General features: G+C 41.3%; 1 protein-coding gene across 1 annotated transcript in view; it reads right to left on the reverse strand.

Annotated features, from left to right (window-relative positions):
- The window catches only part of LOC137518633 (cadherin-10-like), a 612,711-nt gene that overhangs the window by 414,020 nt on the left and 178,779 nt on the right, over positions 1 to 19,912 (reverse strand). The window lies entirely within an intron of this gene.

A 19,912-nucleotide genomic window follows, 5' to 3' on the forward strand; every position in this document is an offset into this window, starting at 1 on the left:
GACCTTAAGGCTTGCACTCCTACATACCCCAGCAATATATTTTTGCAAAGGCAACTTGGCTTCAAAAGTGTTTTGAATTTTCTTTAAACAAAAACTGTAATGTGCAGCAAAAAGAGTCTATTTGAAAATGTCATTTCATCAGTGTTTTATAAATAGGCAACTAGTAAGTATCCTATTAAATATGTATAAATAAAGCCAATGTGTAAAAAGATTTAAAAAATTGACTGCCGTGAACATCATGGAAGCAAAGATGTACATGCAAGGAAAAATAGATTTAAGGACATGTCTTTTTTTATTGTAAGGATAGTAAAAAACTGTTAGGACTTTTTAAAATTAATTATTTTTGACATTACATAATTTAGTAATTAGCAGGGGCATAACTATGATGGACTGGGGGAGGGCAGGAGTTAGGAGGCCCGGTCCAGTACATTGCTATGCAGAGCATTATGTGCAGCAGAAGCGTATACATTATCTGCTGTCAGCGCATGCGTCACCTCCACTCACTTTCTGGTAAGTTTTCAAGTGACTTGTACTGTGTGTGGTCAACCAATCACCACGTGGATTCAGTCCGAGCATGATGATTGCCTGGCTGCACACAGTGCACGGCACATGAAAACTAACCAGGAAGTGAGTGGAGGGAACACCAGTGCCTGGATCAGGTAACTTATACGCTTCTGCTCTGCATACAGGACTGCCTTCCGGGCCCCCTCTCAGCTCCGCCCCCCTGCCACTGACCATAGTTACGCCACTAGTGATTTGAAATAAAGTTAGCAAGTAAAAAAAAAAATAATAACACAACTGAGATGATTAGAGAGGAAAAAAACAAACTGTACTATGATATCATCCATTTCAATTTTTTTTTAAAACTGAGCCCCTAAAAGTGTCACTGTAAAAAGTACAAAAAAAAAAGAATTCATAATTATTAAACTATTAAAATTGGACCAGAGTATCCACTACAACATTAACCACAGTTTATTTAAATTCCCCAACAATAGAAGACATCTCATTTGAACAGGCTTTTCAAGTTTTATCTCAAATGCAAATTTTATACTGATGCTAGCTCATGTCATTATAATGTCAAAGATCATTTGCTTTGATTCAAATGGTATGTAATGGTGAGTATCACAGTCACTCTTTAACTGCAGTTTATATCACTTGAACTGCTTTTCTGTACAACTAGGAAATGTGTTCTTTTATATTTCCAATTACTTTACAAAATGTGCCGTTTGTCCTTGTACTGACACGCTGAAGTTTGTTGCGGTCAAACATTTTAGCTAAGTCTTTTAACATTTTGATTTCAGTGTTGTGGTCAAACATGACTGAAACATTTCATGATATTTCAGGGAAATTTAAAATGACTGCAAATGAATTATACTATGAAAAAATACTGTTATCATTTATTAAAGGAAAAAAAAACCATGATGTCAACCACTTCATGCCATGGGCGGAATGGAACAAATGCGTATGTGCACATTTACATGTGCACAAGGACTTATATAAACATCCTATTTGCACTAAAGGTGCACAAATAGGACGTTTCAAAATGTTTATATTGCAGGAAGTGGTTGAAATGTATTCTGTCCTAAGAGTTCCGCCCTGGATCTAACTTATCGCACACGGGTCCCTCCCAATACTCACAGGTACCAGACATCAAGGGCCATATGCAATTCACTTTTTCACCTGAGTTTTCTCCTAGGTGATATTTTTAAACTTGTCAATAAATTGTCTTTTAAGCCACCAGAAAGCAAGAAAATACTCAAAATAATTTTGATAGTACTCTTTCACCAACTTTTTAGTACTTTTTTTATTTGAAAAGTGCTGAAAAGTTATTTTAAATCAGAGATGAAAAAAATTCTCCTGGGAGAAAAGTCAGGTGAAAAAGTGAATTGCATATGGCCCCAAGTCCCTATCAGTAGTCAAAACATAGCTTGTTTACTTTTTTGCTTTTGTTACTTCCAGGTCACCCTAAGCACCTCAACAGTAGAAAGTAGAGGGCCTCTCCTCTAAAATTTTAAGTCCAACATCCAAAAAGTGATCAAATGCACAAGAGTTAAATAAACTACATGCTGGTAGCTGTTAGTGATTTGGCCCTTGACACCTTGTAGTGTAGATAGGCAGGAATAGAGGGGTTTAGCTGGGTGACAGCAGATGTGAAGAGGTGCATTGAACACTATGGGTTTGATTCACAAAGCCGCGGTTACTCTTATCACGGTCGTGTTAGCGTTAGAGCGTTTTTTTTTGCATGCAAACGCGAATTTGCGCTCAAAACTGTGTTTGTTTTTACGCAAAAACACTAATTTTCATCTGAAAACAGTCGCTAAACACATTATGTGAGTTATAGCGCTGAAAATGCAATGGTTATCACGGCTTTGTGAATTAAGCCCCATGAATGTCCTTGATGTCCTTGATTTAGCAGGTATAGATAGCATGTTACAGATGATATTAAGCTTCCACAATGCTAATATTCTTGTCTCTGTTGGCACGGAAGTAAGTCAATACCTCTGATACTGCCTGCACTAATGTTCCTGCTACTACAGAAATGGCTGTGGTAATGTTTCTGGAAATTCTTTAAAAGGCCTACAGGTAAATGTCCCTGGGAACAATTCCAGTAAATTATCATTATTTTTTATTTATATAGTGCCAACATCTTCCATGGTGCTGTACATAGTACAAAACAAATAGTGTGGAGCATAGATCCATGAGACATTCAAAACGCTCTACAAATAGGACACCCAGTGATACAAATACAAACACATACATTGTTGATGTGGGGTTTGAGACATAACATATACTGGTGCATGTTTGTATGATAATCAATGAAAAATAACTAATATGGTATATACAAATCTAACAAAAGGCTCAATTATCACTATAAAACAGCTAAGAACAGTTTAAAAAAAACTGTTTAAAAGGAGGAAAGCAGTGGACGTATCTCAAATAGAAACAACCAATAGAATAGATCAAATTTTATTAGAACTCTGATTTTCAAAAAGTACAGTAGTGAAATGTAAGAAGAGTTAGAGTGTCTACATTTCCTGCATTTCACTATGACTTCGATGAAGTAGGTTGTGATCCATAAAATGTGTCTTCATTGAGTTCTAATAAATGTTGGCGTATGGTAAAAAAATGATTTTCCATTAGATTATTTCAGTTATCCGGCGTTTTGTGGAAGGCTGGATGTGTATCCCAATCCATTACCTCATTTTGGAATAAAACTATCCTAGGGTGCTATCTCAGGACTTATTGGGGGTGGGCTAATCCTACCTAGCAGGTGATATTGGTTTATGAGTACCCATTTTATTCCTTCCTAACACCAATTTACTTGTCTTACTTTGAACATCAGAAGTGAATCTTGGGTTTGCATCATTGGATACCTCAGGGATAATCTATAAGTATTCTTTGTCTTTGTCAAGGACATTTATAAAGCAGCCCTTACACTTTCTAACAAACAAGAAGAAAATTCTAAAATTGTTGAAACATTGCACATTTCTTCTGGTTTTCTTCACCTCTTCCTCAAAGAAAACATGTTCAATTATTAAGAAATACGGGTGGCAATCAATACGGTTGGTAATCAGTTGACAGGTAGTCTATTGGGCCAATCAAAGTGTGGGGATAATGTCCTTTAAAGTGATTGGACCTGCAGGGGCTCAGGGCAGGATGAGTGGAGCGCTCGTTGTTTGCAGGGAGAGTGAGCGTAAGTTACCAGTGCTCGCTATGCTGCACTATCCACAGCATAAAATGTGCTGAGTGCCCCCTCCACTGACTGAGCCTGATTATGTACGCTATGCTGCAACTAGTGCGCATAGCATGCAGGGAGCCCTCATTAAGTCATGGGGATTCACAAGCGAGCATAACAGTAGCTAACTTGCGCTGTTACGCTGCGCTATCATTAGTGAATCAGGCCCACTATGCTTTATATTCAAAACTTTTTGTGACTCATGTTCTGTGTATAGCCCCAATCTCACATACAAAAAACCCCAAACCCAAACTCCCCTTGTGCACTGCTTGCAAGCCAACTACCTCTCCGCCCCGCCCCCCCCCCCCCCCCCACACACACACACACATTTCTGCAAACCTAGACTTGAACTTATCTCATTCAGTAAGATTCTTTTCCTAATTCTGTGATATCTTTCCCTACTTTTATTGTGTGAGACTCCCTGACCATTGGGAGGCTGTCATGAAATAATGTCTGTTACTGAGGTCTGTCATAGTGTCATGTCCTTTACTGGGGGTTTATTATGGGGTATAATCTGTTAATGGGACCTGACATAAAGAGCTGTATGTCAGTGAAAAATTCTGCCAGGAGGCAGCGCAGCAGTTTTTTTTTTTTTTTTTGTTAAATCATGTAGCGAGCCCAGGCTACATGATAGCCGCTGCTCAGTGGCATCCCTCCGCCCGCTTCGATCGCCTTCGACAATCTCCGATCAGGAAATCCCATTCAAAGAACGGGATTTGCTGGAGGGCTTCCCCCGTCACCATGGCGACGGGGCGGGATGACATTGGGACGTCATTGGGAGTCCCGATCCACCCCTCGTCGCTGCCTGGCACTGATTGGCCAGGCAGAGCACGGGGTCTGGGGGGGGAACGCGGCGATCGGTGTGCTGGCGCAGCTAGCAAAGTGCTAGCTGCGTCCAGCAAAAAAAATTAAGAAAATCAGCTGAACAGGGCCTGAGAAAACCTCCTGCGTGGCTTACCCCGAACTACGTTCGGGGTTACCGCCAGGAAGGTTAATGTTAGTTTGTCTCCCACACACTCACAGCTGCTGCACCCTGCACTGTATACCTCTTCCCCACATTCACAGTTTCTGCACTCTACAGCAGATCCCTCTCCCATACACTCTCAGTCACTGCTATGCAGCGGCCCCCCTCCCACACATTCTTAGTCGCTGTGCTCTGCAGATGATCCCTCTCCCACACACTCTCAGTCACTGCCAGTCTGCCATGCAGCGGCTCTCTCTCCCACACACTCTCAGTCACTGCACTCTGCAGAGGGTCCCTCTCCCACACACTCTCAGTCACTGCTATGCAGCGGCTCCCTCTCCCATACAGCGGCTCCCTCTCCCACATACTCTAAGTCACTGCACTCTGCAGAGGATCCCTCTCCCACACACTCTGTCACTGCGCTCTGCAGAGGATCCCTCTCCCACACACTCTGTCACTGCACTCTGCAGAGGGTCCCTCTCCCACACACTCTCAGTCACTGCTATGCAGCGGCTCCCTCTCCCATACATTCACAGCAGCTGCGCTCTGCAGCGGCTCCCTCTCCCACATACTCTAAGTCACTGCACTCTGCAGAGGATCCCTCTCCCACACACTCTGTCACTGCACTCTGCAGAGGATCCCTCTCCCACACACTCAAAGCCAATGTGTTCGGCAGTGGCTCCCTTTCTTACATTGCTGCTTCTCTTATAAGATCAAAGCCGTTATAGCCCCTGGGTCATGTCTTTTAGAGTTTCTATGTTTTTTATACATAGAAAAACTATCTTCATTCCTATATTGAGATATCACAGCCAGCCCTGTTGTGTATATATGGTTTGACTCTCTGAAGCACCTTTTTCATAGAGATTCACTGCTCTGCAAAGCAACTGTAATCTCTGGTGGTTGTAATTGATGATAAAGAACTCAGGAAGATGTAAGATTAGAAGAAGGCAAACAAGCTGCTGCAAATGGTACTTTGTGTTTTCCCATTAGGAAAAGGTCCATGATTTTAACAAAATAAATTACAATTTTAATGTGTTTTCCACCCACTATTTTGTACAAAGTTCGCTAAGCCAATTTAATTACTTGCTCATGGATTTGATAAATGGCATTTATGATACCTACTAATGTAGCAGTGTGAAAGTTCATTTTTTTTGTTGTCCATTAAATAATAGAATTGAATTGATGTTTTCCTTGGGTTGAAAGACATCAATGGCTATAATTACTAGGTAATCCCCTTTGGTGTTGATCTAGGTATTTTATGTGATTGCCACCTGGAGTACCTTTTGGGGCTAATTGGACCGTGCCTTGTAAGGGTTTTTTGCCTTCCTCTAGATCAGTGATGGCTAACCTTGGCACTCCAGCTGTGGTGGAACTACAAGTCCCATGAGGCATTGCAATACTCTGACAGCTCTAAGCATAACTCAGGGAGGCAGAGGCATGGTGGGATTTGTAGTTTTGTCACAGCTGGAGTGCCAAGGTTAGCCATCAATGCTCTAGATCAACAGAGATATGTAGGGTGCAGGTTAGGGTTATACTTTATATTCTGGTTGAACTCGATGGACATATGTCTTTTTTTAACCCAAATAACTATGAAATTTGAGGGATTTCCATCCGATTCTTCATACTTTTCCCTCTGTTATTGAAAGTAAAAAAAACACAAATTATTTACCCACTTTTATCATACTGTCTCACATATGTTTTTTTGTTTTGGCTGAGGCCATTACAATAATGCTTAATTAATATTACTGCTTGTGGTTGCAATAACTTGCAACTTGTATGAATTACTTTTCTCAAGCCAAGTAACAGCTACTATGGAAAACTATGACATGCAGGTAACACATATTACTGAGACTTGTAACAGCTAAAAAGCTTTAGGTGTTATTTCTGCAGCATCATCTAATAAGGCTGCTTATATTTGCTGTAGGTATTATCATCAGTTACACGTGTGTTCAGGAGCTGCTAATTACACATGATTCCCAAAAGTTTGTTTCATTCAGGAATGTAGGGGCCCACTCGTCCTCCCCTATTTGCTGCCACTGAGGGAGTCATCAAATACTCACTTCGCCCATGATCCACACGCTGCAGCTACAAACTTCTTCCTGTTCTTGTGTTTAATCTCACAGTAAGAGGGCCCGCTAGGGGGCTCCTCCTGGCTACCTATACTGAGGCATCTAATCCTGGCTACCTATACTGAGGAGTCGAATCCTGGCTACCTATACTGAGGCATCTAATCCTGGCTATCTATACTGGGGTATCTATTCCTGACTATCTGATATACTGAAAAATTAAAAACAATGGTGCATGAGCCAGCCTGGGGCCCCGGGAACTCTCACTGCCCGGGGCCCCAGAACCAGCATCTAACACCATATGTGAGCGCAGCCAAACCCTTGGAGCTGCCACCCCCAAGGCCTGTCTCCTACTGCTCTAAAACTTACCAAACACACAAATGGTGTTAGATGCTGGTTCTGGGGCCCCGGGCAGTGAGAGTTCCCGGGGCCCCAGGCTGGCTCATGCACCATTGTTTTTAATTTTATTGTAGTATCCCATGCAGTTTAGCTAGGAGGGGGGCAGATGAGAGGGAATATCCTGCACGCTGGTGCCCCCTGCTGGTCATATAGCCATTGTCTATATGCAACTGAAGCCCTCTCCAACTGACTGGCTGACTTGCTCAGCTTCTGCTTGATTAACCTATTTTGGTTCCTGGACGTAGTTTCTACGTCCAGGAACCATGCGCGCTACCGCGCGCCCCGCGGCTGATCGTGCGCGTGCACACGCACTCCCGGCCGCGGATTCGGTAGCCAAGGAATCAATGTATCGGGCTACGGAGCCCGATCATTGATTCCTCTCCCCCGCTGAAAAAGCGACAGCTTCTCTCGGAAGCTGCGCCTTTTCTGGCCGTTCCCTCTGCGATGAGTCACTCTAAGCGCGTGCTACGCTTAGAGTGACGTCATGTAAACAAACTCATGGCCGCCATCTTGTGGCCAAAAAGTAATACTACACCTGAAAATAAAAAAACACCAGAATTAACACACATTTACATTATATATCTATTGTTTACCTCCCACCCTCCCAAAAGTACCCTAATAAAATTTTTAGTATAAAAAAAAAAAACCATTACAATAAAAAAAAAAATAACATGTAAATATTTACCTAAGGGTCTAAACTTTTTAAATATCAATGTAAAGATGAAATATTTCTATATTTTTTTATTTTAAACTTGTAAATAGTGATAGATGCAAAATGGAAAAAATGCACCTTTATTTCCAAATAAAATATTGTCGCCATACATTGTGATAGGGACATAATTTTAATGGTGTAATAACCGGGACATATGGGCATATACAATACGTGAGTTTTAATTATGGAGGCATGTATTATTTTAAAACTATAATGGCTGAAAACTGAGAAATAATGAATTTTTCCATTTTTTTCTTATTCTTCCTGTTAAAATGCATTTACAGTAAAGTGGCTCTTAGCAAAATGTACCCCCCAAAGAAAGCCTAATTGGTGGCGGAAAAAACAAGATATAGATCAGTGCATTGTGATAAGTAGTGATAAAGTTATAGGCTAATGAATGGGAAGTGAACATTTCTCACGTGAAAACGACGGAACCTGAATGGGTTAATCACTGCAAGCTAGTTGTGGCTTATAAGCAGCCTGCAGGCTTTATAAAGCAGCAGAGAACTGTTTGGGAGTGAGTTTCTCCATTTGTGTGTTTGGTAAGTATCTGATATACTGAGACATTAAATCCTGGCTATCTATACTGAGGCATCTATCCCTGGCTATCTATACTGAGGGACATATTCCTAACTAGCTATACTGAGGCATCTAATCCTGGCTATCTATACTGAGGTACTTGTTCCTGACTTTCTATACTGAGGCATTTAATCCTGGCTACCTATACTGAGACATCTAATCCTGGCTACCTATACTGAGGCATCTAATCCTGGCTACCTATACTGAGACATCTAATCCTGGCTATCTATACTGTGGCATCTAATCCTGGCTACCTATACTGAGGCATCTTATTCTGGCTATCTATACTGAGGTATCTATTCCTGACTATCTATACTGAGACATTAAATCCTGGCTATCTATACTGAGGGACCTATTCCTAACTAGCTATACTGAGGCATCTAATCCTGGCTATCTATACTGAGGTACTCAAATGGTCAAAATCCCTTTCAGGGGTCTCTCTCTCTCTCTCTGTCTCTCTCTCTCTCTCTCTCTCTCTCTCTCTCTCTCTCTCTCTCGCTCTCCCTTCAAAATTGATTTTTGCCATTGAATGTGATTTTGGCTTCTGCTCGGATATCTGAACTAACTATCCATCTGGATTTCGGATTTCATATGGGAAATCCGAGTTTGTCGGATAGTGCTATTTGGATTTAAAAAAATATCCAAATTGCTATTCAAAGTTCGGATAGTGGAAAAAGTTCTGATTATCTGGGTAGTTCGGATATCCGTAATCCGGATGAGCACCACTGGTACCTATATCCTGACTATACTAGGGCAGCTAATCCTGACTATCTATACTAAGGTACCTACTCCTGACCAACTATACTGAGGTACCTATTCCTGGCTACCTATACTGGAAGCACCTACTCCTGGCTATTTTTTGTAGGGTGGGGAGGGGCCAGGTCCAAATTCTGCACCGGGGCCCCGAGGTTTGTAGCTACACCACTGGTTTCATTAAAATATGCAGCTTTTCTTAGTAATATTTAAAAAATATTCTGACAGATTTTTCAATAACAATTTACAGTGCACAAGACACTGTGTGAAACACATGCCCAGTATTCTGAATAGTTGTTTTTTTTGTCAGTTTTCCTATTATTTTACTTTGAATTGGTTTTGATTAATTTGCATCATTGTTAATGCTAAATACAGTTATGTATAAGAATATAGGACAAAGTCGCTCAGCATAAGCAGACTTTTGCCTCTGCATGCATACATTGTGTTAGGCATTTGTGATTTGCTCTGTATCCTTATGTTATGTATAGGTTTGTTGAAGATTCCTCTCTGTTGTTGTGTAATTTATTAGGGGTTTTATAGCTTTACCCAGCTTTGTGAGTTTGGTTGCTGGGCAACTGAAAGTGGTTAAAATGGAACAAGAAGGTAAAATTTATCAACGATGTCAAATAGCATCCAGTACAAAAATGGAGCACTGCAAGGCAGATTTACTATCAGCGAGAAGCTTCATTTATTAACCTGCTTCTGTATGTGTGTTATTTTAGCAACACTGCCAGCTACATTACAATGTTTATGTTAATGTAGTTTAACTCCCATCCAATCCCAAGCTAACCATGTAAAATAGACTCAATTCTCCCAACTGATTGTATATAATATCTCCTGGTCATTCACCATTTAGTTGGTATTCTATGTGGGCTTATTAACCACTTTCTGTGCCCACATTACTTGAGCAAATGTTTTATGATGCACTGACATGCAATGCTTTGTCCGTGTCATTTAGATGCATACTTTATTGTAGTGGGATAAGAAGTAAACCATTTTGGTGCATGCAGCTACTGGACAATTTGAGCACCACTATTGAGTGTAATGTTAAATAGCAACAACCAGGCACCAAGAAAGAAATTTTGGCACATAGAAAAATTATCAACAACAGCAGTGGTTGTAGCAGCTATAGCAATCAATAGTAAATACTGCACACTTGGCATTGGGAAAGCTACAATAATAAATAGTGGCAGCAGCACACTCGGTAACGGGAAAGCAAATCACTCCTTTTAATGGGAAAAATCCCAAAATGTGAAAAAAATGCACAATAACTATTAAAAAAAATCACAAACGTATTATGCTTGAAAGTAAAATTTTACATTATTTTCACAAAAGCATATCAGCATTTTCACTCATCACTACACTTCATATGACAAATGTATGCATTACATCACCAAGCCATTAAACATATGCACCACTATATCTCAATTTAGCAGTGATGCAGACAACAATAAAAACCGCTGAGGCCCTGTTCACACTGGGACCTTGTGGTGCGGCATAATGGGGGCATTTTAATGCAGAAAGTCACATTGCAATGTTAAATCTATGCAATGTTCAGAGTGCATACTATGGGCTTGATTCACAAAGCAGTGCTAACCTACTTAGCACATCTAAAGTCTTTAGACGTCCTAACCAGGGTGCTAAATAGGTTAGCACTGGATTTCTCAATCAGATTGCGCGCCAAGTTTACGCACGCAAAGTTTTATGCGCGCAAAGTCCTATGCGCGCACTAAGTCCCATAGGCTTTAATGGGCACTTCGCGCGGAGCGCCCTGCACTCTGTGCAGGTGCGCGCGTAAAGTTTTACACGCATAAAGTTTTGCGTGCGTAAAGTTTTGTGCATGAAAAGCTCATTTAGACGTGCTAAGGGTGTTTTCACAGGCATGCTAACAGTTAGCACCACTTTGTGAATCAAGCCCTATGTGCTTTAAATGACTACAGTACCCCAACACACTGCATGCAGTGTTTTACAGCATAGCATGTGTATTAACAGAGGCGGTGAAGCTAACAGTTAGCACCACTTTGTTGTGCTTTGTTGAAGCTAACAGTTAGCACCACTTTGCTAACAGTTAGCACCACTTTGTGAATCAAGCCCTATGTGTTTTAAATGACTACAGTACCCCAACACACTGCATGCATAGCATGTGTATTAACAGAGGCGGTGAAGCATACTTTTCATTGACTGTATGCTTCACTGTATGCGACACACACGGGTTACATAGCGCGCGGTACAACATTTTTGTTTTTTCAGGAAATGCAATGCACCCCCACTGTGAATGTAGCCTAACAATATAAGCATTGAAGATAGGAATTAGTAGGAATAAAGCTCCACATGCTGCACACCAAAGATGTACAGGAGATAGTGCTGGCTCCACAATTAAGACATTTGAAAAAAAAATCCTGCACCATTAGTATGACCTTATAGCCAATCCTGTCACTTATCACTGTCCAAAAACACTTTGGCTGCAACACGAAGCTGCCATATATTTCTGAATTGCCTTACCTTACAATACAGACTGTCAGGAGTGAAAGCTTAGCTCTCAGCCAGATACTAATTCATGCATAGTTGCGTTATTACCCAAGCAACATGCCTCTGTTTGGATGGGCCATACACACACTCACTGTAATCCAATTATTTCCAAGCCTGTGCTCTTATGGCAGCCAATCACATTGCACAAATTATCATGGATGCCATTTTGGTCTCACACATATGATGTCATAAGACTCATAACTCACTTTTTTTTCCGCTTAAGGGATACATCAACTGAATGCAACATGTAAAATTTTACTTACTTGGGGCTTCTTCCAGCCAATAGAAGTCTTTGTGTCCCTTGCTGCAGTTCTGCTGTCATCTGGTCATCACTATCCTCTCTGTAATGGGCGGCAACTTAGCTGGGTTGGTGGCTTCTGTGCATGGGTGGGTGCAGGCACACGCCACTTGCAATCGCAATCCCATGCTGAAAGCATTCTGTGCCAGTGCAGTAGCTTGGCACATGTGCAGGTACACTCCTGGACACAGGAGCAAGAGTGGTGCATGGGTGGCCCCGTGCATGCGCAGAAGTTGCCACCCCGCCCAGATCGCCGGCCATTATAGAAGGAACAACAGATGACCGGATGGCAGCAGAACTTTGGCGAGGAGCACAGAGACTTTTAGGGACTGGGTACTCCAGGTAAGTAAAACTCCATATGCTGCATTTGATTGATGTACTGTATTCACTCCTTTGTGCATGCCGTCGCCCCGTCCACCATATGACATCATATCAGCACCACTTCATTGTCCCTCCACCTCCCCGCATGGCAACAGAGTAGTTGTCAGCTACAATGCCGATTTTGCATCTGTTCAGTCCAACCCAGTGATGTCACTTGTGGGATCGGGTCCCAATCCCCAATGGGTGACATCATTCAAAGGTGTGTACGCACCTTAAAGAGAAACCGTAACCAAGAATTGAACTTCATCCCAATTAGTGACTGATACCCGCTTTCCCATGATAAATCTATTCCTTTTCTCAAACAAATCATCAGGGGGCTGATTTTGTGGTGAAATTCCTCCCACAAATGATGTCAGTGCCTCACAGCACTGAGGTTTTGACATCACACTGTGGGCAGCATCTCCTTCCAGTGACATCACCTGCCAGCAGTAAAAATGTCACCATGTGATAAATATCAGAATGTAAATCAGGGAGAGGAAAGATTTTACAATGAGTAATTTATACATAATTATTGTAAAAATTAAGCACTTTTTTATTACAATATTTTCACTGGAGTTCCTCTTTAAGTCATGAACATGCAAGTGCCCAACGGGCACTCATTTGGTAGTAATTTACCAATACCTTACATTCTGTTTTACCTAGCTTGTGTATGTGCTTATAATTTACAGCATAATCACCTTGCTATATACAATGCATTTCTATGGTACAGAGGTTTCTTGGGCCTATTCACTGATAGTTTCTCACAGGGATAGTTTTTCTCAGGGCCCCTCAGTTTTGCTAATGCTGAAAATATTTTTACTTCTGTAAATAAGACCACCAGTTCATTCAAAATAGGCTTATGCATTCAGAAAGCCAACAAGACCTAGCCTGTTTATTGTGGGACATTTCATATATCCGTCTGTCAACACACAGACAACATATGCAATTATTAGAATATATGTCTGTAAACACAAGCCTGCCTAGCCTGGTGTGCAAATACTACTGCAGCATACAAAAGAAAATAGGGAAATGTGTACTGAATGATTTGACATTACATAATTTTATATTAAATCACCTTTATTTCTGTTTCAATAGTTCCAAAACTATTGCTATGATTAAGGGCGTGTAAAGTCCAAAACATGTCAGCATGTGGTGATGGATTTTAGCCTGTTATGTACGTGATTCAATAAAGCAAATTCGATTCTACCAACATCGTGCGGAATCCACTTTCTATAGTACTGGATTTGGGGTCGGAGCAGCCTGTTTTCCTGCACTGTTGGTGGACGGAGTCTGTGAGCGGAGTTCCACTTATACATCAACATCAAGTTCCAAAACAAAGTAGAATTTTATGCTGATAAGTGCTGCAGACGTTTGTGTACATCCTGCAGAAATAACACCAACAGGGATAAAAAAAACTCTGGCAGGTCTTGCAAACCAAATGTATACTGTTGCCATTGTTTCTAGCAAGTTTAAAGTGTACCAGAGACAAGATCAGCTAAAAGTTGTATACATACACGGGGCTTCCTCCAGCCCCATGTGCATGGATCGCTCCTACGCCGCCGTCCTTAGTTTTCTGTATTGCCAGTACCGGGTCCCGTAACTTCAGCCAGTTGCGGCCAGTCTGCACAAGAGAAGTGAGCCCTCTATGTATCTTTCTGGCAGCCAGACCCAGTGCCGGCGATACAGAAGACTGAGGAGGGTGGCGTGGGAGCGATTCATGCGCATGGGGCTGGAGGAAGCCTCAGGTATGTATAAAACTTTTAGTTGATCTCGTCTCTGGTTTCTTTTAATCTAAAATTGTTACCATGAATAGGAAGTTATAAAAACCTCAGACAGAAACTCAATGATGATATTTAGTAACATTTGTTTGCAAAATAGCTTACTAATTATAGGCTATATTTTATTTTTCTCTGATAAATTAAAGTCCACATTTAAAATAAGCGTTGTTCCTTAAGGTTACTTGTGTTCCTTTTCGAAAGAGACTCCTTACTATGAGGGAGTTCTACTTTTCACAGCACAATTTCAGCCCCTGAGTGCATCCATTAACCAATTAATACAACGGTAGGAAGATACACATTTTAGTCATTATTGTATCCAATTAAATTGCAGTTGTGGTAAGGTGCTTCTACTGTAACAGATTACTGTTAATTAAATCACCTGCCTAGGTAATTGGCTTGAGATTTTAAATGTAGCATGGATAAGTACATGCAAAGTGGTTGTTATGACTCAAGATAAGCAAGAACGTGTACTTGAAATTTTGCACCTGTCAGACAATCTCCACACAGTTTAATAGATTTTTTAAAAAGAAAAATTAAGCCAGCGAAATCTTAGGATAATTATTACTTATCACAATCACAAAGGCAGTATTGCAGCGTTGCTGACAGGTCATAAGGAGGTGCAGAGGAGTGATGGATGGCGATCGCTTCGCCCCGCCATTAGGGCTTTATCAAGACCAGGTTTTGATAAAGCTCTAATGGCGGGGCGAAACGATCACTGACCATCATTCCTCCGCACCTCCTTGACCTGTCAGCAATGCTGCAATACTGCCTTTGAGATTGTGATAGGTATTAATAACCTTTTTTACTGCCACATTGTTTGTTGCTTTTAAGAAGATGGATGATTGAAGTATTGAAGCTTTTAGACTGCAAGTGAGCTGCTCCTGGTCTCTTTGTCCTAAAGGTGGATCGCATACTACTTGTATTTGTTTCTAACCGAAAGTTGCACCGCTTGGTCAAGTTTAATAGTCAGTGTTGGGCAGTCTATTGGTGTGCACTCACTCTTACTCTCTTGGAATAAGAAAGCTTAGGATAAGTTCATGGAAGTATAATTTGTTGCCAGTAGCAACCAAACACTAAAAAGGCAGCTGGTTTATATGTTCCAAGCTAATACACCCTCTTGGTCATAACCCACTGTGCAACAAACAAGCAGCTACATAAATACGCTATTACAGACTTAATTGCTCTAATTAGAGGGCAGGACCAGAGCACTCTGATCCTCTCAGATGAAAGGAGAAAGAAGTGGACAAGAATGCTGAAAACATAGAAGAATGTAGATTTATATAAATCACACACGCTATCCTATATAATAATAAGCAAGTGTCCCTGCGTCCTCCTTTGTCTCTGTGTCCTTGGGTTTGTGCTTTTTGCTACTATGCATGTGCACAGCATGGACCCGGACAACCGTTGAGACAGGAGGATGGAGACAGAGAGCCGGGCAGGTGTGTGCGCGGGCAGATGGGTGCGCACGTGTGCATGATCGGTGGGTGCGCGCGGGGGTGTATGTCGGGTGCATGCCCATGTGTGCGTTTCAAAAACAGACCTAGAGCCCGTTTTTAAATGGGCTTGGGTCTACTAGTACGATAATAACATACAAATTAACTGCTACAGCTATAGTCTATAAGTCTGGATACACAGACTGAAACGAAGAAAGGGGGTGCAATGCAAAGAAAGCAATAAAGGACATATATAAAGAAACAATAACGTGCAAATGAAAAATACTGAGTTAACATCCCACTGTGATTAATACTTTGGGGTACCACCATGGCTTTCTCCCCCTGTGTATCCAGAAAACTAAGGTTTCAAACAGGATGCATTGTCCTATAGGTTACCAGCTCAATCTTTCCAAAACCCAGAAACCTAAATTAACAAACTATCTGTAACTAATTGAAAGTGTTGTAAAACACATAAAGATTTTGAAGATTTGAGGCTAGAAGAAAGTCTGAATATTCAAAAAGGGAGGAAAAACAAAACAACTAACAGTCAAAGCTTATATATAAGCATCACATTTTTAAGAGCTCTGTATTTTTGATACAATATATGAGAGCCATATTTCCCATAATGCAACAAGGGCAGGGCAGTTGTCTGGTGCCTATGGGGGAATGGGGGCATAAATTAATGATTTGGGTGAATAATGCTCAGGATCACCTGACTGCACCTCTATGCATTTAAAGGGCTGGTGATTTAGAAAGCTAAATTAGGGCTTGAACACACAGATGTACTCTGGGAGCAGAGATATAGATGCTGGCCTGAGTGTAGCTGCAGAATGATGGTAGCAAGCATACACTCCATTAGTCAATCAGCATCTCGGAGGAGAGGAGCAGTCAAGGGAGGCCAGCTGTGCATGTGCAACAGCCAAATTTCAGCTTCCTTTGTGACCCTCTTGCCATTGTGTTCGGTGAACACAGATTCTGTTGCTACTGTCTGTGCATGTGTGACGGGGGATAGAGTACAGAAGATGCTACTGTCTTAAGTGTGAGGAGCATGGCCAATGGGTACTCCACAAGTCAATGCAGGAACAGCCTGTAGTCAAATGTCAGAAGGGACTGAAACATAGCTATCTGTACTGAAGCATGGCTGCCTCTGGAGAGCACTGGGAGACACTGCACATCATCCTAGCCATCTCAGGTAATGTGTGTGTTTGAATGAGTACTGAGCTGCTTACTGTCACTCTTGATGAGAGTATCCCAAGCTAAAGGTTGCTCTTTCTGTTCTCTACACCCATTACTACAATCAATAGCTGTGCCCCAGTATGTAGGAAACTGTTCCCTTTGCCCTAATGGTTTCCACTAATGAATATCATGGATCTATGCCTAATCCTGGCCTACCTGCCTAACATAATCCCCTTCCTAATTCCTAACCCTAACCTTGCTGCATAACATAATCTGCATCTTAATGCCAAACTCTACTCTACCTGCCTAACCTAACAACTAACTTCCCTGCCTAACATTATCTTCTTCTGCGCACCTAATTCTAACCTTTGTACCTAATATATCCCTTGCTTGACACCAACCCCTAATACCATTCACTTTAGGAACGATTACTGTACAAATGCTGGTCAGCTACAGTCTATTTTGTTCTATGGGGAGGGGAAGAAAGATGAGATGATGGCAAGTGACATGTAAGCAAATATATAAGTGATTTTCTACTGATTTGGAATGGCAGATTGCTGAACCATGATACAGGATATTATTTTGTACATACTCTTTATTTTTGCTCAAAATCATAAATACTTGTCTCCACTGAGAAAAATGTATAAACTTTATAGGTGATATGAACTAGGCGGGCTCTGCTACTATTACGCTCCATATAGTTTCATGGAGGCTTCATTTTTTTTATTCATTCGGCAGGTCTAGTTGGATGGCACCTGAACACCTACAGTAGATGTTCCTATGTATGCTGCAGTTTTATCCTTTCTTCCTGGTAGCCAAGAGCTACATTTTCAAACAATTTAACTTTTTTCAACGCCAACTTTTAACGGGATCCTCTTTTTTGTAGGTAACCAGTGGAATGAGCAAATACATTGGTGTTATGTGGCAATGGTGGTGTTGGTATTTTAACATCCTAACATCAGCATTCTGTACATTCTGTACATTCTGTACATTCTGTGTGGCTGGATGGTGTAATGTTTAAGGGCTCTGCCTCTGACACAGGAGACCAGGGTTCAAATCTTGGCTCTTCCTGTTCAGTAAGCCAGCACCAATTCAGTAGGAGACCTTAGGCAAGTCTCCCTAACACTGCTACTGCCTATAGAGCGCGTCCTTGTGGCTGCAGCTCTGGTGCTTTGAGTCTGCCAGGAGAAAAGCGTGATATAAATGTTATTTGTCTTGTGCTACCTACAGACAGTGCATGTTCTTATCTGGAAGCATATGTAGAGCATATGTAGAGGACATTGCAATATTCCAGCCATGATGATTAATGTCTAAAAGAGGAAACTACTAAAGACATTGATTTTAAACTGCAGACAGAAATGAACCATGAAAAAAGTCCATAAACCCCAACAGTAGGATTCAAAAACAATAAATTAAGACGGGAAAAGGAAAATTACAATCTCTGTCTATCAAAGAAAAAGCCATTAACAGAGGAGCTGTGTATTGGAGTGCATAAATTATGTTGCTCTACATATATATGTATAAATAAGAACAAGAAGGCAAAACCATTTAGAGCTCTAAAAAATCCCTGTTCTATTGGGAAAGCAAAATCCAAACCTACTCATCAGCCTGGAAATAAACTCAATATTTTATAATGTTAAAAAAGTATAGCTATACACCATGCACAAGTACATAAATAATATATTTATATGTGTAAAAAAATAAATAAAAATAAAAAACAGAACAACAATCGAACTCTTGTATTATATTTTTAAATTAGAAGGTATGCAGGAACTTGAAAAGTGATAAATATATACATTATATGCACCCCTCAATGAACAACCAGATGATTTACTTCCTTATTTTACAACATAAAATACTTCCTGTTAAAACAGGAAGTAATGTGAAGCTATTGAAGATCGGAGACCTCCGGTGGTGAATGAAGGTGATTATAGCTGCCGCCACTGTCACTTAGATAGATGCAGGAGGGGAGCGCAGAGGGTAGAACCCGAGGTGAGGGAGGGGGGAGACTGTTCCCCCTCCCCACTGAAGTACAAAGCTCTCCCCCCATGCTGCGACCCCTCCTCCCCCCCCCCCAAACGGCCCTGAGCGGGCCCCGGGGGTGCTCAAATTCTTGCAGGGGGGCCCAGGGACTCTTAGTTACGCCCCTGCTCAGTACCCGCTTTTTTATTGGATGTCTCCCAGTGCCTAAATTACCAGGTATAGTCACTAATCATGATTATAAATATGGGAGTCTATGGCAGCACCCAAACTAATGTGGCAGATAATTAGTGGTGAATCAGTGTAGAATCAGTGGGAATTGTTGCAGAGCTGGTGGTTAGGGTTAGGGCCCTTTTACACTTAATGCACTAGTATGCGTTAGTGTGCATTAGTATGCATTTGTATGCATTGGTATGCGTTTTTTCCATAGCTGTGCATTGTGAAAAAGATTTCAGTTAAAACGCATATAATGGGAACTGTGCCATAGAAAAACATGGACATTACTTTAAAGGAAGCCTGAAGCGAGTAAAATTATTTAAAATAAACACATGACGTAGCTGCAAATGAAGAATACATACTAAGCTCACCATCAGTTCCTCTCAGAAGCTCACCATTTTCTTCTTACAATGATCCCTTCCAGTTCTGACAATATTTTGTCAGAACTGAAATATAACAGTTGCTGTCAGTTATATATGTTTCCCTATGGCTCAAGTGGGTGATATTACAGTTTAACAGTAAGCTGACCAGGAAGCTGTTATGGGATAATGACCATTTTTAAAATGGAGGACGGGGAATTCCATTGATCACAGTGGACAAATGGGACACAGGAGAGGAGAAAGAGATTGAGAAGTAGACTACACAGGATGTAAGTATGACCTGTGTATGGTTATTTTGACTTTTTATTTTCAGTTCAGGTTCTCTTTAAGTGTAAATGGGGCTTTAGGCAACAGTTGGGGGTCAATTAAGGTTAGGCAATTTGTGACAATGGATCGGTTTGGTTTAGGCATTGATTGGAGGGGTTGGTTAGGATTAAGCAGCGTACACACGCCGGACTTTAGGCAACGACGGGTCCGTCGTTGCCTCCCGCTGGGTGGGCGTGCCAGCGACAGTCCGGCGTGTGTACGCTCTGTCGTCAGACTGATACGGCTG

This window comes from Hyperolius riggenbachi, chromosome 5 (assembly GCF_040937935.1).
Source record: "Hyperolius riggenbachi isolate aHypRig1 chromosome 5, aHypRig1.pri, whole genome shotgun sequence".
Lineage (NCBI taxonomy): Eukaryota > Metazoa > Chordata > Amphibia > Anura > Hyperoliidae > Hyperolius > Hyperolius riggenbachi.